The sequence below is a fragment of the Triturus cristatus genome, chromosome 11, assembly GCF_964204655.1.
Source record: "Triturus cristatus chromosome 11, aTriCri1.1, whole genome shotgun sequence".
NCBI classification, from domain to species: domain Eukaryota; kingdom Metazoa; phylum Chordata; class Amphibia; order Caudata; family Salamandridae; genus Triturus; species Triturus cristatus.
Genome location: NC_140594.1, coordinates 130,382,555 through 130,395,250, shown reverse-complemented (window position 1 = coordinate 130,395,250; position 12,696 = coordinate 130,382,555). Strand labels below are relative to the sequence as shown.

Here is a 12,696-nt window from a genome sequence, read left to right as displayed (position 1 = left end):
TCACCGAAATACAGGCCAGCAGGAACAAATATGGTCAATCCACTTCCAAAATTCTGATTGGTGTGCCTGTCACCAATAGACGCAGGCTAATTAACGTTTTGCACTAGACGAACGCAAGTTTTACTTCAGTGCAGCCCAAAGCAAGAAGGCCGCGAAAGCGTGAAAAACGTGCTGACGTTAAAGACTGAATATCCAAAGCTGAATGACCCAACACAAAATGGCCGCTAAAGACGTGCAACGTCACAACGCGAAGCTCACACAGGCAGATGATGATGATGAGCACGTGCGCAATACTGGAACAGTTGCAGATTTGCCAAAACAGGCAAAAATCTTTAGAAAAGGACTCACGCTCTCTCGATTCTGCCGATCACACTCCTAACATCGTCTTGAGAAGCGGGATCCAAACCACATCGACAGAAGAAAGAGGTCCTTACGTCAAAGATTCCGAAGTTTCCGAAATTTAAGAGAAGGGTGAAGACTACCTCTTTTTCCCACTCGCCACCAAATCCATGTGGTAAAGAAGCGCCATACACGTGAGGTAAGAAGACACACGTTTATTGTGTGTATAAAGGAGGTAGCTTGACAACCACCATAAGCAAGCAAAACACTAATGTAGGACCGGGGGTCACCAGGCCCTATGGGGGTAACGTGACTCGAGCAGGTAGGCACCCAAAGGCTTACGTGTAAAGTGACCATACAGCACACACATCCACTGAGACAGGAAACGCACGCAATAATTGACACAACACAGTAGGTTGAATAAAACCAGTTTTATCTAGATCAACATTAGGATCAAAAGCATTTCATTAGGAATAGCTTGGGCAGTTCATTAACACAGCCAAACCTGGCATGGAATCAAAGCTCAGCACCTGGCGATCCTGGGGAGCGTCAAACACAGCATTTATGCAAAGCGCTGCACATAGCGAATCAACAGCGCTTCAGAATATGGCACTGAAGCTTAGCGCTGCACATAGCAATTCATAGCGCCTCAAACATGGCATCTTAAACAAAGCGCTGCACATATCAATTCAATGTAAATGTAAATGTACTTGTATAGCGCACTGCCACCCCCAACGGGGTATCCTGGCGCTTTTACTCATACCGCTGTGGAACCCTTCCTGGCCTTTCCCTGTGAAATGTCCACTCCTGGGCACCCCCATGGTGAAGCCAGGCATCCCAGTGCTGCTGGGGCCGTTGTGGAGATTAAGCAAGCTATTGCCCAGAGTTGCAGCATGGGACCCATGATTAGAATAGGCACCGAGGCAAGAATTATCAGGTCCGAGGAAATTGAATCCAAGACCCGCCGAGGCGGGGGATTGAACTCTGGCCCCGGGCCAGAACTCTGCATCAGGGTCTGCCACTCTAACCATTGAGCCACACTTCTCCACAATAGCGCCTCTAATCAGAGCCTTCAATCAGGGCATTTAATCAGAGCGCTGAACTGGGTACTCCTTTGGAGCGGTCCACATTGCAGGTCGTTGAAGCGTTAAACCTTACAAGCCATTACAGCGCTAGACATTGCGCTTCACCGGAGCGTGAGACATTGCAGGTCGTTAGCGCTAGACAGGGCAAATACACAGGGCGCTAGAGGTAGCAAGGACTCAGAGCCTTACTCTGTCAAAACTCAAGCGCTCTACCTGGCAGTACATCAGAGCCCTACAGGGGCCAATTCAACTTGGGCGGACTCTCGGTGCCCCACAAGGTCCGGCGTCTCCTGACGTTAATTAGCCCCTCACGGAGCCAGAAGACGGGGCCGGAGGCCAGCTTATTCCCCTCCTCGGGGCCAGTGGGGCCCACCAGGTTCCAGGAGAACTTCCCCGGGGGAGGGGCAGGTCCAGGGCTTCTCTCCGGCCCGCCGCCCGCCTCCCCAGGGGTTACCTGTGCCGGCGGTCCTCCACGGGTCATTTGCAGCAATCCTCTGCCGGGCGGGGGCTCGCTCGTCCTAGAACCCCTCCCGCCAGCCGTGTGTAGCCCCCGGCGGAGTTCGGGTCGAGGGGAGCTCCGCGGGGATTAGGCAACGGTCCTGGGTCCTCCTCTGGTGCCGGGGGACTCGGGGATTTCCTTGCAGGTTTTCGAGGCTCGCGCCCGCAGCCGCCAATGGCAGTGCGGCCTGCGGGGGCGTGGCCCAGTTAGCGAATAGCACAGCGGCGGGGGCGGCGTCTGGCAGTCCGCCCCCGTCAGGTGACTGGAGTCTTTGGCTTCGGGCCTACGCGGCCTCGGCAAGACGTCTCGGCCTAACGAGGCCTTCCCGGGGATTCTGGCAGCCCTCTCCCAGCTACGGCCTGCATCGCGCGGACGACTTCAGTCGCTGCGGGGCCCCGGTCTTCCCCGCGGGCCCCCGTGAATGTGAGGGGACAATCTACTCGGTGCGTTTCGGGACCCCTGACGGGGGTGGCAGAAATTAAGGGCTGGCCCACAGCTCGGGGGGTGCGATGTGTTCGGCGCCTATCGCCCCCTTTCTCCCACAGTGACGCCCTGGCTCGGGGCAGGCAGGCTGGGAGGCGGCAGGCCACACGCCAGTAGCAGAACCAGCTAGAGGGGGGCAGGCAGCTGGGATTGCAGCACTCACCAGCAGAGCACAGTCAATTAAAATGTAGCGCCCACCGAATACAGCGCTCTCCTTCCGCAGGCAGCTGGAATATGGCGTCTTTCCGCCGGGACTGCAGTCAGGGTCCCACGAGGCGCTTGCTGGCTCCTGCCCCCTTGGTTGAGGGTTTCTTGAGGGGGGGAGGGTAGATTGAGTTGGTGACTAGATAGTTCTTAGTCTGGCTTGGTAGGTTGTTCCTGGGTTATCCTCCCGCCGGGCCAGATCAGTGGGTTCGTTCAGGATCTCTCACTCAACTTAAAAGGCAGCGCCTAAGCCCTGTCACTTCCAGCGACCTAGGTCCCTGACTAGGCCCTACCGCCTAAAACTCCTGTGGAGGTTCCTCCAGGTCAGCATCGCCCCAACTATAGTTTCCCCTCGCCCTGTGGACAGTGGAGGGGTGTAGGTAAGCTCAGGGCCCAGCACACAGGCCCCTGTGGCGGTAACCCCTGGCAGCAGGTCCCCTCTCTACCAGGTCCACCCTCTGATTGAGCACATGGCAGCCCAGCTCCGCCCTTTATACGCCCCTCACCCCACCTACCAGACAGTGCTAGAAGCTTCTAGAAGCGTCTGGGGAAACTGGTTCTAACTGGCCTGGGGGGGGGGGGGGTTGAGCACCCTGGGTGCCAGGCTTCCCTCCAAAAGCTGGGGTTGCTGGGAAATAACGACTAGACTGTTAACCCAGCTCAGTCAGATGGCACAACCACACAGCCATGGCATCCATTTTAATAGCTTTAGGTGTAAATGGGAAAACTCAGTCTGCATACATCTTTGAACAGTATTCAATATTTGCATTCACATAACATGCGATTTCCCACAAAAGCGAAAAATTTCAGGGAAAAAGGGCCAAGTCCAACAACTACCAACTGTCACCCACCGAATTCGCAGCACGGAATCCTCATGCAACATTACGCATGAGAATTCCACCTAAGTAAGTAGAACACTACAGACTCCATTACGTCAGTGGGGGGGCCAAGACTGTTCAAAATCTCATAACACAAGAGTAAGAATATGCTCTAGAGTGCTAAACTTTCAACCAGTAACTTCAGACTGAGTAAAATAAGATTCTATCCAGCAAATCTAAAGGAAAATAAGTATTTTCACGTACTCTTAAGCGCATGAATACTACATGTACTTTTATCACGCAAAAGCCTTTGCGTCGAAGTGCAGCAGCACTGAGATAGGATGATGAATCCAAAAATGTACATCATTCGTGAACCAGAATTTTCAGTTCTATGAAGGACACGAAGGTGAGGATTATGCCTTCTCCTTCTTGCTTTATCCAAATAGCAGCCATATGGGACTTTAAACCTATAGTTCCTAAAGGAAAAACTACTACTTCCAAGATAGAAGCCCATCCACCATTCATAGACTAGTGTTAGTGTAGGTGCACCTCAGCTTCTCCTCTCCAGGGTGCAGGGCGGCTAAATGCAGGGGTGTCTTTTGAGGTCAAATTTCACTTTACCGGACCAATCGTGGTTGGGGAGATATCCGTGCAGAGGCTGCAAACGATGTCGGGGAGTCATGGAGGGGTAAACCCACGGTGGATTCGGACTCTGGAGTGCTTGGGGACCTCGCTAGGACTGGTGGGCCATCCGGATTTGGGTCGTAGGAGTCGGGTGCAGTGGTGGTTCCAGACATCAGGTTTCTTTGTCCTCAGCAGGCTTGGGGTCTTTCTTTGTGATTCTTTTGAACAGAGGAGCTGTTCACAGGAGATCCGGTCTTTGTTGAAGGCAGTCAGTTCTCTCAGGGTTTCTGGAGGTCGCTGGCTGCAGGACAAGGCGACTTTTGGCGCAGGATCTCTGGAAACTGCAGACGGGCCGGTAGGGCTGTGGCCAAGTCAGTTCTTCTCTGCAGTCTCCTTTGCTGGGCGTCTCCTTGCATCCTACTTTTTAGGTTGCAGGAATCTGTCTTCTTAGTTCAGGGCTGCCCCTTAAATCCTGTATTTAGGGGGCATTTTGGGGTCACGAGGTCAGTAGCCCATCTTAGGGTGACTACACCCTTGGTGTGCTCACCCTACGTGGAGGAATGGACCCAATCCCTAATCCTGATTGGAGAGTGCCTGTCATCTGCAAGATGGTGAGCACTGAAGAGTGGGCTACACCTCCCCCCCCACCTGAGGGGTGAGATTGGCAGTGGTGGGCACACCTTCTGGGCTGCCTATTTTCCCGCTGAAAAAGAGGGGAGACAGGAAGGGGGCCTGCTCCTGATAGCAGGAGAGGCTGGGGGGGGGTCACGTTACAAAGGCGGCAAGGCCTTTGAAGCTCACCTGCCACAGATGGCTCTTCGTGGCCTGGGGAGGTGTGACCATCTTCGCCCAGGAAAGGATTTGTTTCTGGGTTCAAGGAGCGAAGGCTTCCACCCCAGGGGTCCAGAAACATGTCTCGTGGTGGCAGGCTGGTGTGTACCAGTCAGAGACCCCAGCAGAGGCTTGTCGCTTTTCAGGGGGCATCTGTAAGATGCCCTCTGAGTGAATTGTTCATTAAATCCCACACTGGCATCCATGTAGGTTAAATGTGCTGAGAAGTTTGATACCAAACTTCCCAATTTTCAGTTAAGCCATTATGGTGCTTTAGAGTTCGTAATGATAAACTCCCAGCACCATATACTCTTAATGGCATTACTGCACGTACAATGTTTAAGAATTGGTCTAGACAATAAAGAGGTACAAGGCTCATGCACCTGTACCCTCACCACTGGTATAGTGCACCCAGCTAGAGGGATGGCTGAACTATGCCAGCGCTGTTGGTTGTGGCATGGCACACAAGGATGTGTGCCATGTCAACTCTTTACTTTGTTCTGCACCACAACACGCAGCCTGCAATGGCAGTGTGTGTGTGTGTGTGTAAAGGTACAGGGCCTCCAAGGTACAGGGCCACAATAAGTGCTGCAGACCTTAGAGGCCTTCCCTGGCCACAGTGCCCTTGGTACCCATGGTACCTTTTACAAGTGACTGATATGTGGCTAGAGAGGTGCCAATTGGGGGTACAAGGTACAGTTTTGGGAAAGAACACAGGCTCTAGGAACCTAATTGGCAGGGACCCACGGCACATCAAGTCAAAGGGCATCAGTAGTCTAGCAAAAAGTGGGGGGGTTACTGCAACAGAAACCCAGCTTCCTACATCAATCATTTGTGAACATGGCACTGTTGATCACACAGATTAAGGTGGTCCTTTGGTTTACACTTATTAAATATTTACAATATTTCTTGTTTGGAATAAACAGTCACATTTAAAATATTGAGAGGAAACACAATGCATACCCAATCAATATATATCATCTAAGGATCTGTTAATAGCTACAATTACAAAATAAATTTGATTAACATGATGTAATTCATAGAGTCGTTCAATAAAATACCAATGCATTCTCTGATGAGAAGAGTCATACTTAAATTTGTATCCTTAAAATGCATTGCTTGGGTTCATAAAGAATGAGTTAATGGACTAACAACACTAGTACCACTCCGAACTATCCTACAATCTGAATGAATATGCAAAAAATAACATGCACAAATTAACTCACCTCACTTAGGTTACTTAAATAGTAATGGCTTCTCACCATTCACTGGTTTTTCCCCTCTATCTTAACAAATTATTACTTGATAAAGAGACCTTAATTAGTAATGCACGTATATCTAAGTTTGTAAATGAAAAATGATCATTACTAACGTGAGGACACCATTTAGTTCTTGGATGCTGTCTAAACCCCCACGGATATGTGTTGCCTTCACACAATTTTTTAACAACCCTCTTAAATACCATTAAATAAAGTTGAAACAAATTAATAATGATCATACATCTTAATTGATCCAACAGTCCATATCACTGATAATTATGCTCAACGCAAATTTCCCAGTCATATCTTACTCTGAAAGAAGTCCACTCGCCTCACGTTGTGATAATCAAAAAGTACTTTATTTTAAAATCAATTCTGTGTGCTGCTTAACCCCATGATACCGGAATCTAAGAGAAAATAAAATTGATGATATAAAAGACCGTGGGGCAGATTTACAACTTCTGGCGCTTCTCTGCAAATTAGCAGGGATGCGTCAGAACAGATGCGTCATGGTATCCCCCCCTTGCGCCACCACGGATGCGTCGCATTTACAATGCGGCGCACCATGGTGCATGGAGGGGAAGATGCGTGACGCATCTTGTTGCGTACAGGTGGCGCATTGCTGGAGTCGCGTTGCAAGCGCGACGCAACTCCTGCTTCAAGCAGGCGTAAGAATTTGGTGCAGCAGCGTCGTAAAGCTGACTCAGTGAAATCTTGTAGATTTCACTGCGTCAGTTTTACTGGGCGTTCCTGCGAGGGAACGCCCACCCTGCGACAGAATACCCACATGAAACCTGACGCAGGTTTCATGTGGCGCAGGGCTTTACAAAGTGACACATCTGCCTAGATGCGCCACGTTGTAAATAAGTCGCAACGTGGCGCATGGTTTACGCCGCCGCTGAGTCACAAAAGTGACGCAACGGCGGCGCAAAAGTGGAGCAAGGGCCTTGTAAATCTGCCCCCGTATTTTTCTAGAAGTTCTAATCACAAAATCTAATGTTTCTCTAACTCTGGACATGATCTTTACTATTAGTGCGAGTAACAGAGAGAATAGAAAGACCGGTCTAGATACAACCCTGATGTTTATTAAGAGACTGCCATTTTGTCTGCCTATTTATATAGTATTCAGAATGCCCGCCAAATTGTTCCCACTCGATCACACCTCGGAAATCAGAGTTCACTACCTGGTTTATCCACAATTATTAACTAAAAATCCTGTTCAAATTCCAACCCTATTGTATGAGGCAAAGAACTCTTGGATATTTCTTAAATTCATTCAGTAATTTAAATATTTACACAATTGAGCGAATCTTTAGAATGGAAATCTGCCTAGAAGTAAGTAATGGTTTCTTCGAACTTCACACATCAATAACAAATAAGTAACTAAAGAAACCATGATCGTATTAGTTCCTTCCATGGGATCGAACACCCACTTGTCTGGCTGGCAGCCTCCACTGATAAAGCTGCACCGCTGACCTGATGAGAGAGTGACCAGGAACCTTTCTTATGTTGAAAACCTCCAAACCAAAATCACAATGCGAATAATCTTGTCCAAAACATTGTTCTTAGAATAGTTTTGTAAATCATCATTAACTTCTTAATACACAGACATAAGTAAACAAATATTTTATAAACTATTCAACTTGGGGGCATATCTACAACGCGGCGATAGAAAATTATCGCCGCTTTTGCGGCCGTTTTCGGCCGCAAGGCGGCGCTAATTTTATCGCCTAATTAGCAAGCTCACGCTAATGTGTGAAATCTTGAGTTAGCGCACGGATTCCTAACGCCCAGCTTTGCATCTCTAATGAGATGCAAAGTGGGCGTTCCTGACCTGACATGACAGGAGAAATGTCGCTAAGCGTCATTTCTCCTATCATCAAGCCCCACGCCATGAAGCATAGCGGCAACAAAAGTAGCGATAACCCCTATTATCGCTACTTTCCTTACGCCTGCTTCAGGACTGACTTAGCCATGATATCCTGTGGAAGGTGGATATCATGGCTAAGTTTGTGAGGCCCTATCAACAAGCTAGCGCCACATTACGTGAGATTATCGCTGGGTTTCCAGCGATAATCTCACATTAGGCAGTTAGCGCTAGGATTTTTATCGCTTTTGAGATAAGGGTTGCTAATAGCACGCTATCTCAGTGATAAAAATCCACGCTAGCTGGCGATAATTATCCTAGCGCTAAGTGCGCTTAGCGATAATTATCGCCGGTTGTTGCTGATATGCCCCTTGGTCCTCGTTTCTCTAGTTCACTCCTTCCATCGCCTGAGTATACATCTGAATCGAACTCTGAACCTCTTTCTGGTAGTCCGAAATGTAATCCCTTCCCCGCCATAGTGTCAAATTTCGCTTCTGATCAAATGCAATCCTAATAACAGCACTTGACCCAATTCCAAAAGGAAATTATTCATAGTCAGCCTATCCCAAATATCTGGACCATTCAAGTAGGATGCACCCCCGAATGCAAACCAAACATTATTTCTCAAATTGGTCACAGGAAAACATGAGCAATAATAAGAATCTAACTCGAGACCTCTTGATAATGACATTGCCATTAATCCCCTACTCCCCCATAATTACTAATTTTGCTGTTGATGAAATCCAATACTAATGGTCCTACAAGTTAGTGATGTTCCAGCTTAGATAGTCATATAAAATGATACTTAACTTGCCCATTTCTATTCAACAGACAGATAATAGATAAACACATGTATAAACAGGGGCTCGGGAATTCTGCGATTGAGCGGCTGAGACGTTTTTGCATAAATAGGGATCAACCGCATTTGCAGCATAATCCATCATCTGCTGCATAATCTGTAGATTTTAATAAAAAACTATTGTTTCTAGCACAAACGGTTCAAAGTTACTAAGAACGCAACAACGTGTTGCAGCGCAGTGGAAGACCCTTTCCAAACGTTCACTGGTTGCATTTCTGATGTTTTGCTATGTTTGGGTGTTAAGCTGGTACCAGTTAGGTGCAACCTTTGTCCGGACAGTTTTAACAAGTGTAAAAATGACAAAACAATGGAGTAATACTATCGAAAAATGTGCTGCATTACATCACATAATTTGGCTTTTCTTGCTGCATAATTTAGCCAAACCTGCCGCATAATTTGGCCCTTCGCTGTCTCATAATTCCAGTGACCCTGTGTATAACCATCATGGAATTTAAGCCACACCAATGCAATTGTACCCAGCCTGAAACTTCAGCCATGGCGGACCCAGGCTCAACACATCGAGTAACTGTTCTTAATTGCTGCATTGATGCATTGCGCATTACTTTTTAATCGTTGCATAACTTACTTTCTTCGTGGGGTCTGTGTTGGGTGGATGGGACTTCTTTATTTTGCTTTTGGCCGTTACCTTCAGGTCTGTCACAGCATCCTTGCCTGTTTGTGCGGAGAGGGCGCCGGGGTTCTAAAGGAAGTTTTGCTCTTCTACTTCCTGCTTGTCCGTAACGCACCGCCATCTTGGTTGATAGCAGTCGAGTTCTTTTTGAGCACTTAGTTACCTCAATATACACCTCAGCATGGATGCGCATAGTGGGTACACCGAAGTCAGCGCCTGGATGCCGCCAAGGATGCTGTTGCTTCTGAGATCAGAGTTTGGCCATGGTAAGGCAGGGCTGGAAAAGTCATAACATTTTCAAACTTGAAGCATCTACTCGGGTTAACTGTAATGCACTTGACCTCTGTCTCTGGGGGCCCAGCAGGTGTGTCACATTGAGGGGATTTAGAGGCATTTTTATTGCTCATTCACTTTGTGAGCAATGGGGATTCCTTTGGGTCTTGGTATCTTGTCATATTTGCTCTGAGGTGCGAGTAGGAACTAAAAATAGCTTGTCCTAATTAAATATGGCTTGCAAATGCAAGCAGGAGACTGGATTTTTCGAGCCCTGTAAGGACCTAGTCTCATGCACAGTATCGAGACTCTAAACTTGTCAGTCTACGCTGGATGTTTGCAATAACAAAGTCAAGCACTGCCTTGGATTCCACTTAAACACTTGCACTGATCCTGTAATCCCTTCTTCCTTGTCCTTGTAAAGGATGTGGGAGGTATGATTCCTGGCACTGGAAGAGCCCTCTGTTAGGCTCTCAGTGTTCCCGGTGAAAACCTTCTAGACCCGGACAGCACAAAATGGTTGCTGCCGACCAGAGACTCATTTCTGCCCTCCTGCTGCTCAGCCAAGCTCGAGTAGGGGAAGGCAGAACAATAAGCATCTGTCACACCTCCCAGACAGGATTTAGTGTATGGAGACCGGGTGGATGCGCTTTCCAGCGCCACTAAGTCTGTATGAGGGGCACATTTGGTTTCCCCGTCCATAGTCCAGTTCAAACCAGTCATGGGAGCCATTGGCTCCTGCTCTGGCGTGAAACGACAAAGGGAGTAACCTCCCCCCTGCCCAGAGCCTCCCCTGGGAGGGGCCCCTGAATCATCCTAACCCTTTCCTTATGGTACTTAAGAGCTTACCTGTGGGTGGGTCCCTAGATTCATCGTGGGACATAATTAAGATCAAACACTGTTAGACCTGGCATCCTTGGCATGGTTTCATCTGACTTTTTGCCTCTACCTCCTGTGTTTTTGACGCTGTGTTGGATTTCGTTTTTACTGGCTTAGATGCTTTGGACACTTTGGCACTGCTGATCAGTGTCAAGGTGCAAGTGCTCCCTGTGTAAATTGTTATTATGATTGGCTCTCTTTGATTGGCATATTGTATTCACTAGTAGGTCCCTAGTAAAGTGCACTAAGTGTGCCAGGGATGGTAATTCAAAAGCTACTAATGGCCCTGCAGCACTGATTGTGCCACCCACATGAGTACCCTGAAAATATGTCTCAGGCCGGCCACTGCAGTGCCTGTTTGCATTTTGCTAACTGCCATGTTGACCTGGCAAGTGCACCCACTTGCCAGTCCCTAACCTTCCCTTTTTTTACATGTTAGTCACACCTAAGGTAGGCCCAAGGTACCCCTGCGGGCAGGGTGCGGTGTATGTGAAAGGAAGGACATGCCCTGCTGTGTGTGGCATGTCCTGATAGGGAAATACTGCCAAATTTGTTTTTCACTATTGCCAGGCTATCTGTTCCCATAGGATAGAATGGGGAGTTTGCTAATTACATTTTATAAACATAACTACCCCTGGGAACAAGATAGGAATATAAAGTTTGATACGCCTGAACTCAGAATGTTAAGATGCATCTTTTAGCGAGTGTGATTTTTACATTCCGTGTTTGAAAATACCACTTTTAGAAAGTAGGCATTTTCTTGCTTAGCCATCCGGTGTGCCTCTGCTAAGATGTGTATTGACTGTTTGGCTTTAGGGTGACAGTGGCTGGGGAGGTGCAGTGGCTCCAGAGAGTCTGGATGAGTCAGGGCTGGGCTGAATAGACCTGAGCTACATTTAGAGTAGGGGGAGGAGATTTCCTTTCGCCTGAAAGGGCTTGGTCTGCCTTCCACAATGCTGTCTCCACCTCCTGCCAGGAAGCTGCACCAGGGAGGACAGAACTGGGTTTGACTGAGCACAGGGCTTCTCTGCCACCAGAGAACACAGGATTTTGCTGTATATAACATAACATACTTTATTTGCATGATTAATTAAAACCGTTGAAATAATTTACTCAAAACACAAATAAATAAGCAAGAAATCAGATTATCCAATTTTACAACAACATGGTTTCGCATATAAAATCGAAGAGAGGTTGGTTAAAACTTTCAAAATGACATCACTAGGGTATTGTGGTTCAAAGTCCACAGCAAGGGAGAACAGAGGGCAAGTTCTATGTGCAAAGATAGCAGATAGCAGGATTTCCAGTACAGTTGAAAGCCAAAGATTGTGTTAACTTTTAGTTTATAGCTCGGTCGGATCATCTGCTGCAGTTTTGATAAAGACCTCGGCCGCCCAAGGACCCTTTTAGTTTGTTTAATTCGGAGAATCCAAAGTGGACGTGTTTCAAGTGTAAATGCAGCAATGGCAGGCTTCCAAGAGCCATCCAGTGCAGCTAAAAAACAACAGTTGCAGCAGCATTTAGTTTGTTGAGCGATCAGCCCTTCCGCTGCAATTTTGATAATGGTCACGTCCGCCCGGAGTCCCCTTTAAGTTCATTTGGTCATGCCGTTAAGCACCCATTTGTTGATTAGTTTGTCTTTTTATTCTTTTGTCCACAATAGTTAGGAATTTTACCAAACTGGAGCTCAACTGGACATCCTCTCTGGAGAAGCTTGCTCGCACTGCTTGTCTGCAAGACCATATATTTTTCCTGTTAAAAAGTGGTCTAAGTAACACTCGGCGCTCCTATAATAGTTCCCTGGAGATAGTTAGGAGGTGCAGGATATCCTCCTCCCCTTCCCCACAGAGACGGCAGGTGGTACGCAGATGGTAGTATACCTAGGCGAAATTTCAGGAACTTCTCTTTGGTTTTGGAAAAGCCAATATGAAGGTACGTTTGAGGCGTGGCTTTGATATAGGTCTGAATGGTGAACCAGCCGTGTGCTCAGTCTGACAAGGTGGCTTTGTCTTGTATAAGGGACTCTCTTTTGACAGTGTTGTTAA

General features: G+C 47.7%; 1 long non-coding RNA gene across 1 annotated transcript in view; it reads left to right on the top strand.

Annotated features, from left to right (window-relative positions):
- The first annotated feature begins 276 nt into the window (after positions 1-276).
- The window catches only part of LOC146783508 (uncharacterized), a 114,505-nt gene continuing 102,085 nt past the window's right edge, over positions 277-12,696 (top strand). The window contains exon 1 of the long non-coding RNA XR_014970532.1: positions 277-538. This is a non-coding gene — a long non-coding RNA (uncharacterized LOC146783508). The remainder of the gene's footprint in view (positions 539-12,696) is intronic.